The sequence below is a fragment of the Pseudonaja textilis genome, chromosome 2, assembly GCF_049901715.1.
Source record: "Pseudonaja textilis isolate UNSWEBS1 chromosome 2, rPseTex1.2, whole genome shotgun sequence".
NCBI classification, from domain to species: Eukaryota; Metazoa; Chordata; class Lepidosauria; order Squamata; family Elapidae; genus Pseudonaja; species Pseudonaja textilis.
Window position 1 is genome coordinate 121,265,458 of NC_141991.1, and position 12,802 is coordinate 121,278,259.

Sequence of the window (12,802 nt, forward strand, 5' to 3'; positions counted from 1 at the left end):
TGTAGGCCAAGAGAATAATTTTAATTCCTATCATCTTATTTTGCTACCTGGAGTCTCAAAGAATTGGTAGAAAAATATTCACAACTACCTATTACTGCATGCATTGAACAGACATAATTCTCAATATAGACAATATATAATTATAAGAAGCTGATCACAGAAACAGCCAGAGTTGCTGAATAATCAAGTTCCTTCTTCTTTGATTGTCTTTCTAGTAATTAAAAACTTAACGTTAAATCCGGAATCAATTAAAATGGCAGCTGCTACTGGAAACAGACAATGATGTGCAATATAATGCTAGTAGGACACAGGTACAGTATGTCATCTTTCTGAATTCCTCTTGCCTAGCTCTTTGCAGTAGCAAGGCATTTTAAAAAAAGAAAAAAAGAAAAAAAGAAAAGAAATTGAAATGAATGTCACACGTATCTAATATTATTGTCCTTCTTTTAACCCACAGGCAACAGCAGGACCAAACTACTCACCTATTAAACTGAAGAAGTTGATAATAGTTTGACCTATGAACTAATAATTTTAAAAATATAGACTTTCTTTACTCTAAAATTAAGAACTTAAGCTAAAAGCGTATCATTTTCTTTTCAGGATAAAGGAATTATAGGACTTCGTTAAAGATCAGGAATTATATATAGCAATGGACAGTATAATGTGCATTTTAAGATTGTTTTTTTTATAATATTTTGAACTACAGAAAAAAACCCTCCCTAAAATAAAGGATGTATTTTTTTTTTATTTCAGTACAAATAAAACTTGCAGAACTTTAGAAATTACTGAACAAAATCTAATCATTATGATTTTTAGCAGATGAAAGTAATAATGAGAGAAATGAGAGAAATAGTGCACCTGAAATTTATTTCTGAGCAGGTCATATTTTTAATGTAATCCATTTGCTACCATTAATGAAAGCATTTGCATTTGATGACTTGTATGGCACTTAACTTGCCTTCATAAATTCTGTTTCAATTATTTTCCACTCTGAGTGAGCAAATAAATGCTACTTGGTGTGGGTTCTTTGGATTTCTTTAGCTGATTTTCCTGTAAGCCTGGAGCTTTTTATTCTTTTAACCTTTAACCATGCTTGAGGCTTTGGCCTAACAGTAATAATCAAGGCCATTTATTAACCTTTAAGAGCTTCTATGTCATCCATTTGCCATATAAATTCTCTTATGCTATTTTCAGCTCTACAAGATTGTCCAATTACTTTGCTTTCCTTCTCTAATTCTGCTCACCAGTTCATACAGTGTATTTTTAATCTTCTCTCTTCCCTATTTGACGTATTTGATAATTTAGTAAAGAGGGGCTCAGAAGTAAGCAGAGTAAAGAAAAGGATGAAAATGGAAATGGAAATGTAACTACATAAAATACTTAATTTTATTTGCCTGGATCATTAATCTCACTTGAATGCAAAACTTCCCGGATCCATTAAGGACCTTGACAAATGGAATCTGAACTTTGTCACTGGCTAGGTTATATTACAATTTTATGTATTTATTATTGATCAAACTTATATGACTGCCTATTTCACAGAGTGGCTCCTTAATCAACAGAGCCAGGTCTTCACTAAATCACTAAACATTGAGGAAGTATCAGGATTATGGTGACTATATAAAGCTTGCTTTGTTTCATATTTCATCTATGCAAATAACTTCTCTGATTAAACTTAATCATCCAAGCAATGACAACTGGCTTTATTTATACAAATGCAAAACAAACTTTTTCGTTCATAAACTCACTCACACCACTGATATATTATGCCACTTTTGTCATCAAAGTTGTGCTGATTACATCATGAACAAGAGTCAGCATTGTCTTTGTTATGTTGACATTTCCTTAAATAACACTATAGCAATTAAGCTCAACTTTGTTAACTAGAACATCTTAATCAGTCACAGCAATAATAACAACTGAAATTTTAAATTAAAATCTAGTAGTTTCTTATGAGCTTCAGACTATATCAACAGTGAATATGAACAGTTATAAATTCTTTCTATACACTTGTATCTTTGGAATGGCTCCTGCCTAACTCTGTATCAACATCTTCATCAGATTTTATTTTCCAATCTTAGAAAAATTATTAAATAGTGAGGGGGAGATCCAAATCTGGATTGAAATATTATGCATATGCGGTCCAGGCACAGAACTGAAACAAATATCTTCTAGGCACAAATGCTTTAGAGTTGGGGAACAATGGGAAGTAAGCAAGGCTAGCAGCAGTACTGAAGTAGAACTAGGCAAATGTAGTAGATGGAAAGGTGGGGAGAGAAATAGATTGGATATACCACTCTTGAATTCAATAGTAATAGCAACCAAGGGGAAATAAGGGAAATAAAGCTGCTGGAAAGTGATATCTATATAGGTTAGATGTGCCATACTTGAAATCAAGAGGAACAGGAACAGCTAGATGAAGGTAGAGAAAGGAAGTGGCTGGAAGTCAACTGGATAGGTTGTGTTTGAATTCAAGAATACTGATAGCAATTAAAAGAGAAAGGAAAAATCCAAGTGGAAAACAATGGGAAAGATATATGTGAAACACCAGTCTTGCCTTACTTGTCCTACAAAACCCCTGCAGATTTTGTTCTGGCCCAAACCAGGAACTATCAAAATACTCTGGGGTTAGCTGAAATTCCAGAGTGAAGTTATTTGTTCCAGGTTTAAAGGAAAATGTATTTTCTGTTGTGTACATACCCTTAATATTTAACTTTCATAGATTAATTGATTTGACTATGTGCTGTCAAGTCAGCATCAATGCTTAGTGACCACGCAGACAGATCTCTAGGCTAGCCTTTCTAGATATGACATAGAATATTTTGGGACCTATAATAGTTTGGCTAAGAATGCCAAACTATTATAATGAAATATTTTATATTTAGACTTAAAAGAAAACTAACCGCCCAAACAATAGAAACTGCTTATTTTAATTTTAAGATAAGGCAAAAAGATGTACATTTGGTTTCATTATGCTAGACAATGTATCCCAAAGGATTTCTTCTGAGTCAGGAAACACAGATTGTTGGGAGGTATGTGGGGGCAGGGAGATCATTCTGAAAACTAGTAAGTTTATTGGGGAGGAAAAACCCAAAATTTGGTTTCTTTTGATTTACATTTCAACCTATTTTAAAAATAAATATGGCTAATAAAATTAATCTCTCAATTGCGGAACCCGTTGAAGAAGCATACAACTCTTGGTCTCAGGTTGTGCAGCTCTGTTTTATGCAGACAAAGTTCTTGTTACTTTACCTACAAATCTAACTTCAATATTTCCTGCTTAAAGGGTTTTCTTCTTCTATTTGATAACTTAAGTTAACAAAGACATATGGTACTTTAAAATAAAGGGAAAAAGAGGAAACAAAGGAGGGGGAAATGCACTGCCTGTATTTAATGGCATTCCTAAGCGATGTTTTATATAGCATACTTCTGTTTGCTTGTAAATGAATATAAAAAGTGAAATATAGCATCTTTTTTATTTATTTTAGAAAGCTACTGTATATGTACTGCCATTAAAATATTGAATATAAAATATATTTCCGCCACAAAGATTAATCTGCAGGTATAACCAACCCACCCACACGCAGTTTTCTGTTATTTCCAACTCTACAAGGAAAATATGCATAATGTCATGGAAATGCTTATCAAAACTAAACATGTAATTTACATATATTTCAATACAGTATTGAAGCATTAATCTTTCCCAAACCACATTGTTTAGGTCAATGATGGTAACCATGTCTGTATTGCTAAAGCCGAAAGAACATTTAAGAAAAAAAAATAGCCAAACCACAACTTTAAATGAATGAACATATATAATGGGGCACAGAAGGGGCTATAGAGAGCTTTTTATTTATTTTTCTAGTGACTCCTTATAATTACCCCATCCCCACTCACTGCCTGAAGGGAAAGTGCGTAACAATCCCACTAAATCAACATGGTTCTAATGATCTCCCTCACTTGACCCCCTACATACTAGTGTCAGATGCAAACATGTTACAATAAACTTCACTCCATCCTTAGCTCCTCACTGACAGGTTTTGATTCATGGGGTGCTGAAACCCATCTGAGGAAAATTACCTCTACCAAAACACTTCTATCTCAGCATCTATCAAGCTTTGCCATAGGCCTGGGGCACGCTTGAATGTGCACGTGGTTATTTGTGCCTGAGAAGTGGGGGTGGAAGCTGACCTTTCTTCTGAAATGATAGATACATTTCTTGAAGCTTGTGATATTCATGTTTTCTTCTTGTACTGTTCATGCAGAAACCTTTGAAGAACAATTCTATTTATTCTAATAGGAATCTGAAACCCGAAATATGGCATAGAGCCTAGCATTCATAGAGTCTCCAGGCTATTCCATCATTTTATTTTAAAAAAATCAATGTGTTAGAAAAGCTGCACATTTGCATTATATGTATGGCAACTGGCATTATAAAGTATATTAATCAACCTTTAGCCTCTTTATTTAAAAATATTTTCTGGGAAAAGTAAGTATTCTTGAAAGTTGATGGAAACCTAATAATGAAATGTGAGACAGATATGGGATTTCAGCAGCCAAGGATCTCTTCCTTCAACTATACAATTTCCTAGATAATAGTTTATTCCATGACTCTTGTTTCTCTGCTACGATTATCATGCCTTAGAAAGTTTTTCCTAGCATCCAAGTGGAATCTGCTGTTCTGAACCTTACGACCATTATCAGGACAACACAGAAGCTGCCATCTTCTTCTAGAGCTTGGGTTTCAAATCCTAACCAATTCCTACTTTGCCAGTAAGTGTGCATTTGTTGCCAAGAGCCCAAATCATCATCACATGATTATGGGGAAACCATAACAGCCATAATTTCAGGCATGGGTCATTAGTCCCTTCATCAACACTAACACAATTTCAAGCAGGCACTGAACAAATGGACTACCTGTAATGCTTGTCTCCTATTTTTCACAGAACAACCTTGTGAGGTGGGTTGGCTTGAGGGTGAATGATTGACCCCTATTATCCAGTTGGCTTTTATGCCTAAAGGAGGCTTAGAACTCACAGTTAGTTGCCTGGCCACTACTCCAAACTGGCTCTCTGTAAGCTATTAGGTTATGACTGCAGAGAAGCAAAACAGATGAAGCAGAATCATTCCATCAACTCTGCTGAAAGACCTACTGCCTTTGGTTCATCCATCATTTTTAACAAGCAATGGCAATTCCATTAGGCAACAGGAGGAGGGATGAAAAATAGTGCCATTTCATTACTTCTGCTGAAATTATTCAACATAATTTCAAGTACTGGTGCCCAAATTTTGCTTTTTTTCATCTTCTCAATCTGCAGAGTTTACCATACAAGTCAGCAGGAAGAGCTGATATTGTTGGTTTTTGGGGGGTGAGGTAGGGTATGATCAAAATATATTTTAAACAATAGTAAATTAACTAGGAAACCCATTACTGAGTTGTACTAATAACACAAAGAAAACACTCAGACAGCCTTGTATGCATATTTAAGAATCTGCAAAAGAACATAAGCACTTTGAATGACAGAGAAGGCTAATATAAGAAAGCTGTAAAATGTTTTGGATTCAATTGGGAAGAAAAGTTTCAGAACAGAGGGGGACACAAATGCAGTACAGCCTCCAACTCATTAAAGTTGCCACATGTCTCCAAGATGTTGTTGTTGTTATTGGGGTGTGTGTGTGTGTGTGTGTGTGTGTGTGTGTGTGTGTGTGTGAGTTGCTACATGATCTTGGAAACAAACACAACTGTTTAATAACTATAGAAGAGTATTTATAGCTCAGGATAACTGTGGGGTCCTTGGTATTCTCTGCTCTCTCTCTGGTTGTTGTCTTGCAGACCTCTCATTACCAAACAAGGCAACATCATCAGTGCTAGAAGAGTAGAAGTAGGGTAATAATAGACCAAAGTTTGCACTAGTGCTCCCATGTGTTCTGCAGCACTGCTGCCCAATCAGAACTGAAATGTTGCACGTCCCTAATCATTTTCCCTAACCATTTTACCATCTTCAAAAGAGGGAAAAAATAGATCCAGGAAATTACAGACCTATCAGTCTGACCTCAATACCAGGGAAGATTCTTGAAAAGATAATCAAGCAGTGAATCAGCGAACACCTAGAAGCAAACAAAGTAATAACCAAAAGCCAACATGTCAAAAACAGATCATGCCAGACTAATCTTATTGCATTCTTTGACAAAGTGGGCCAGAGTAATGCTGTTGATATAATTTACCTGGACCTCAGTAAGGCATCTGATAAAGTAGACCATAACCTACTACTTGATAAAAGAGAAAAATGTGAGTTAAACAGCATCACCACCAGATAGATTCGTAACTGGCTGACCAACCAGACTCAATGTATAGTCCTCAATGGAAATGCATCAACATGAAGGGAAGTATGCAATGGGATAACCCAAGGCTCTGTTTTAGGCCCAGTACTCTTCAACATCTTCATCAATGATTTGGACGAGGGGATAGATGGGGAATTAGTAATCCAGAGGAAAGTTGTGTTTTGTACTTTAATACAGAAGTCCCCAAATCCTGGGCCACAGCCAACTTTTGGACCCTGACCCATTCAGAACCAAGCCATTAAGTGGTGGGTTAGCACACATGGTTCAATTTGCGTCCACAGAACCATCTCCTACTGTTCCCCGCCACCCAAAGTCAGAAAGGTTGGAGGCTGCTGCTTTAATATATAAATCATTAACCACCTGGGAGGCCTTCCATTTCAAAAGTTATTTGTAGGTGGTTTACATTTCAAATGATCTTTGATAATTATAATTTATTCTCTGAGTTCTACAAGGCAAGTACTTAAAATACACATAACTGACTTAACTATAGAACAGACACAACCAAAATAATGAACAGTTCCTGAATTATCTATGCATAACTTGGAATTTGGTTTCTTTATAAGATTGTAATTGTGGCACCTTTGATGTTTTCTGAGCTTGATTATTTGCTTGTGTATGTTTCATTACCTGACTACATAACATCATCAGTGCTGGTGTGGCTGTGTTTGCTTGCTTCCTGTTTATATACAATAAGCTTGCCCTGCCAGAGTTGGTTGGGGTGTGGTTTACTCTCTGGTTTGTTCCTTGATTTGAGTACTGTATTATTTTATGGATTGCTTGTCTGGTGTTAATTCTGTTCATCTGGGTGTTGGCTATTCAAAAGCCTAAAGAAGGACCAAACCATCATTATCCTTCAGCAGACACAAGGCAAATCACAGTTATTGTGGACAGATCATATAATATATACAAATGCGGCATAGAATTACAAGAAGACAAAGAAACCTACAGTAAACACCCACTTAATACAGAAAGTAGACGGCCTGATCAAGAGAAAACTAAACAACCTAACCAAGAAAAAACAAGTCACACAAGGTACCAACTAGCAATCAGAAGACATGGTGGAAATTCTTAATTTTGCAACACATGAATAGAGTCAACCATACTAGAGCATCCTAGATTAAGCATCCTAGACTAAGCCAAATGCTACAGAATTTATGGAAACTTGGTAGTCAAATTGGTCATCAACAGACACATCGGGATAAACTATATTTATACATCATTCAAAGGAAGCAATGAAAAAGCTTAAGAAGGGGTAAAAAAAAAAACCCAATGTATTCTTCCCAGCAGCCAACACCAAAGTAAGAGATTAAAAACAGAGAGCAATATTCTACTCAAATCAAATCAAACTAGTTGAGAAAGGTGGGACACGATTTTTAAAAACTTCAAATAACTCCATCTTGATTTTATTTGGTATATGATGGCTAGAGATTTCTGAATGGCTTTTAAGATCTGTTATCTTATTCTACAACAGTATTTCATTTTATAAACATTGCTGGAGTCTGTGCTGCTTCTTTGTTTTATATCTTGTCTACCTTGAAACGCTGACATGATAGTGAATTGACTGCCTAGATGAATAGTATCTAGCAGGAAGAGTCAGAATATTGGGGAGTGCTCTCAAATGCATCATTATCAATGAAATCAAAGGAGGCCCCAGTTGCTAGAAGACATCAGTTATACACAACTTTGCAGTATTCTAAATACAGTTTGGTAGCTAACAAAGACTAGTAATCAAATGAGACTTGTTCTGTCACCTGTACTGGCTTCAAATCGGTTGTGGCCTCCATCCAACACATTTGCATCTTTCAAAGAAGTCCTGAAATTGCTATAACTAAAATGTTGTGATAATTTGGGAGAATATATGGTTGGAATGAATGTCTTAATGAACCTACTTTATTTTAATCCAACATTGGCTGATTTCACCCCCCCCCAACAATTCTAGAGTGGGGTTTAACAAGCAAAATAGGGACTTAGATCTTCTAAGGCCCAAGTATCAGTTTTTCCCTTTAAGTGTATCCCCCACCCCACACACAGTCACACACACAAAGTTGAAGAACTTTTAAAATTCTGATCTGAGGATCAGGTTAGTATGCTGAGGATTTAGTTTAGAAATCATATATGCCCACCTTATGCTGTGATAATAGTTTTAAAATTTTTGTTTCTCTTGTTATTGAGAATGTAAATACTATATCATTAACAATCCAGCAAGTCATGCTAAATTCACATTGTGCCTTTTCTGCTCAAAGGACTCTGTGATGTATTTAAAATACTCAATCTATTTTAGTTAATATGATATAATGAAAAAAGGATGCTACCCACTTGTATTCTGTGTTTTTCTCACTGGAAAGCTATATCCTAGCGTTGATGGGTAATAAAAGTGTTGCTTTCATCAACCTTGAGAATTCAGGAACTGTAACAATATTATTCATCTTCCATAGAATTTATGTAAATCTTAAGAGTTTTTTTTTTAATCTAGCAGTGTTTGATGTTATACATTAGCTTGGAAAATGGGAGACCAGGAGTTCTAGTCCTGCCTTTCTTAGGGAGAAAGCCGGCTGGGTGACCTTGGGACAGTCATTCTTTCTCAGCAGGAATGGTAAACCACTTCAAAAATCTTGCCAAGAAAAAATACTGCAGGAACTGGTCCAGGAAGTCACCAGGTATCAATGCTGACTTCTATACTGGTCCTTAATCATAATAAAGATTTGATTTGAACACTGACTTGGCATCATAAAAAAAGTCAGTTTTAATCAATATAAACATGAAATTAATATTCTTGAATAAATAGAATAGAATAGAATAACAGAGTTGGAAGGTCTTCTAGTCCAACCCCCTGCTTAGGAAGGAAACTCTGCACTACTTCAGACAAATGGTTATCCAATCTCTTCTTTAAAACTTCCAGTGTTGGACCATTTACAACTTCTGGAGGCAAGTTATTCCACTGATTAATTGTTCTGTCAGGAAATTTCTCCTTGGTTCTACGTTGCTTCTCTCCTTGATTAGTTTCCACCCATTGCTTCTTGTCCTACCTCAGGTGCTTTGGAGAATAGATTGACTCCCTCTTCTTTGTGGAAGCCCCTGAGATATTGGCACACTGCTCTCATGTCACCCCTAGTCCTTCTTTTCATCAGACTAGACATATCCAGTTCCAGCAACATTTATTTATACCTTTTAACCTCCAGTCCTCTAATCATGTTTGTTGCTCTTCTCTGCACTCTTTCTAGAGTTTGAACATCTTTTTTTTTTTACATTGTGGTGACCAAAACTGGATGCAGTATTTCAAACATGGCCTTACCAAGGCATTATAAAGTGGTATTAATACTTCACGTGATCTTGATTCCTACCCTCTGTTTATGCAGCCTAGAACTGCATTGGCTTTTTTGGCAGCTGCAGCACACTGCTGGCTCATATTTAAGTGATTGTCCACTAGGACTCCAAGATCCCTCAGTTATTACTATTGAGCAAGGTACCACATATACTTTACCTGTGCATTTTGTTTTTCTTGCCTAAATGTAGAACCTTACTTTCTTCATCATTGAATTTCATTTTGTTAGATAGTGCCCAATGTTCAAGTCTGTCAAGATCCTTCTGTATCTTAAGCCAGGGGGTCTTTAAACTTGGCAGTTTTAAGACTTGTGGACTTCAACTCCCAAAATTCCTCCTCCAGTCCTGCTAGCTCAGGAATTCTGAGAGTTGAAGTCCACTAGTCTTAAACTTGCCAAGTTTGAAGACCCTTGTCTTAAGCCTATCTTCTGGAATCTGGAATGTTGGCTAATCCTGCTAGCTTGGTATTGCCTGCAAATTTGATGAGTTCTAATTCCAGTTCTTACAGCACAGAGAATTACCAAACACAGAAATTTAATAGTTATTTAGGAAAATTATTTGTCATAAATTGCACAATTCAGATTCTCAGTTTAGCTATCCAAATGATAAAGCATCCTTTCAATTAAGGTTAGGCCTACTGAAAGAAATAATAGTAAAATTAGCTCACTCTCCCCATGTAAGTATTATTCTAAATGTTAACATAAAAATAAACAGTAAGAATTTATAAATGTTTGGCATAGCTTGTTATTCTGAATTATTTCTTATAGAAATTTATAAGGCTGCCCAACTTTATGATGACAAGGTAGTATATAGTAAAATAATCATACAGTAGTAAAATCATACAGAATTATTTCTACTCTCTCAACATTATTTCCTCTCTATTCAAAAGATTAAGATTTAGAAATTCAGATTTAAAAATTCACTTTCTTAGTAATTTCTTAGTAATAAACTCTAGTTAGCACTGAGATAAATTTTGCTCTTCCCCATAATAAGTTGGTATCAAATCAAGAGTACAAAATCAACTTCAACATATCAGTTGTGTAATCTGTAAATATATGCAATATAGGTAATGCAAAAAAAAAAGAGAGAGAGAGAGAGAGAGCTCCAGCCCATGAATTTTTTCAAGTGCCCTTTAAAAAACTACAAGACATTATTAAGAATTGAATTTTACAGGCCAATGGGAGGGCATATATATAAAAATGAACCCTTCTGGCCACTACTCCTCTATCTCCACTGCAGCATGACGGATGATAGGATGAAAAGCAGAGCCTCCAGGCTTTCAGGCGATGGTAGATTAATGATGGCATGGCCTTGACCTCCAAAAGGTAAAGGTTATGAAACACTCACGAGTAGCTGGCTTCCAATTTCATATCCGGAGGGTGAATGACAGCAACTGATAGTTTTGTTCTTCAAAACACTCTAATCCTCAGATTCACAGCTGTCACCCACCATCTTTTTGAAATTCATCCCAACATATATATATGTTCTTGCTCTTTTCCCTAGTGGACACTATTTTGTGTATATGTGCACCAGCTATATGAACAATAGTCAATGGTAAATATGTAGGTGGAACCGGAGTGACAGAAATTAGTTGTAGAATACTTTTGCAAAATATTCATGAAGAACTACACACTGCACATACACTATGAACAATGGGACAGGCAAAATCAAGAAGCTATTATGATATATCTACTATGTTCCACGAAATGCCCATATGTGACTACCTTTCCTCTTTTAGGATCAGTCAAACAAAGCTCTTAATTTAAAGACCAGGAGAAAGTAAAATACTACACAGTTATTTCTATTCTTTCATAAGGTATGTTTCACCAAGAATTCTATGTATCTGAACAAGAATCTACATTGAAATAAACTTTTCTGGGACTCAAAGATATTTGGAAATGAAGCTGTATTTAGGAACCGTGTTAAGGAAGCTCATGGCTTTGTTTCTATGCAGACAACTGACAAGTTTACATCACAGTTTGATTTTAAAATGTGAAATATTAAAGTATTTGCTTACATAATTCAAGATGGTAAGACACTATAATTAATATTCAATTCCACCTCAATTTGAAAGAGCATCTTTATTTGCTATGTCGGCCCTATTCACTAAACCTAAGAATTTTGAATGCTTGTTGGACAAAGATATATCTATGTAGTATACAAATGATTGTACAACCTACGTTTGCTGTACAAGAATTTGATACGTAATTGTACAACAAAATATTCAGATCTCTTAAATCACAAATACATTTCATCATTGCGTTATATAAATTAAGAATTTATTCAAACAGGAAGTTGAATATTATGAATATTACCTTCATTATTCCTTCTTTTATTTCCTAAACTCCCTCTACTTAGGACAAAAATATAAGCCAAGAAAAACAGAAAGCTTAAAAGATCAAAATTGTCTGAGGTGTTGGATTTGTAAAAGGGCAAAGTTCTGAGAGTCAGCAGTTCTGAAAGCTCTCTGTGTCAAAATACCAAGGCCTTCACAGATAAAAGTTTATGCTTGCTCCAAACAGGATCAGCAGGGGAGTGAGGCACAAAAAAAGTCACAGCCATGTGTTAAGAGCACACCTGCAACTCCCAGTGTTTAATTCTGCAGTTGAAAAGCATTCTTTGACCTAGACATCAGAGGATGAAACATATATAAGGAATGCCATGTGGAACAGTGAAAGAGATATATCTCAGGTGCAGGTGAAAGCACAACAAAGCCTTTTTATAGTATTTGGAATATTTTAAAATTAAAAATATATTCTATTTGGTAAGAACTCAATTTTGTCACAGTTATTTAATTTGCCAAAGATATTAGTACAGATCAGGGTAACCATGACAAATATTAGTCCATGTTTTTGAAAATATGTTATACTTACGACTTCCATGTTCTGCTGTTAAAAAGTGCCTGATTTAGATATGCAGGTTGCAAACATTTCATTACCAGACTAAGCAACATCATCAGTGCAGAAAAGATGAATAAGTGAAGTGTGTTAGTTTATAAGGATTGTACATGTTTTGCAGGGCTAGTATATATCCATTACTATTGGTCTTACATTTGAGGATGTAATTAGAGAAAGGATCAGGTCATATAGTCATAGGATTGATATATTGAAGGTGAGCAGAACTTCAAATTCAAATAGGA

The 12,802-nt window shown here is 35.5% G+C and overlaps 1 protein-coding gene across 2 annotated transcripts in view; it reads right to left on the reverse strand.

The window, feature by feature from the left end:
* Nucleotides 1-12,802, reverse strand: part of SARNP (SAP domain containing ribonucleoprotein) — a 61,676-nt gene that overhangs the window by 2,693 nt on the left and 46,181 nt on the right. The window lies entirely within an intron of this gene.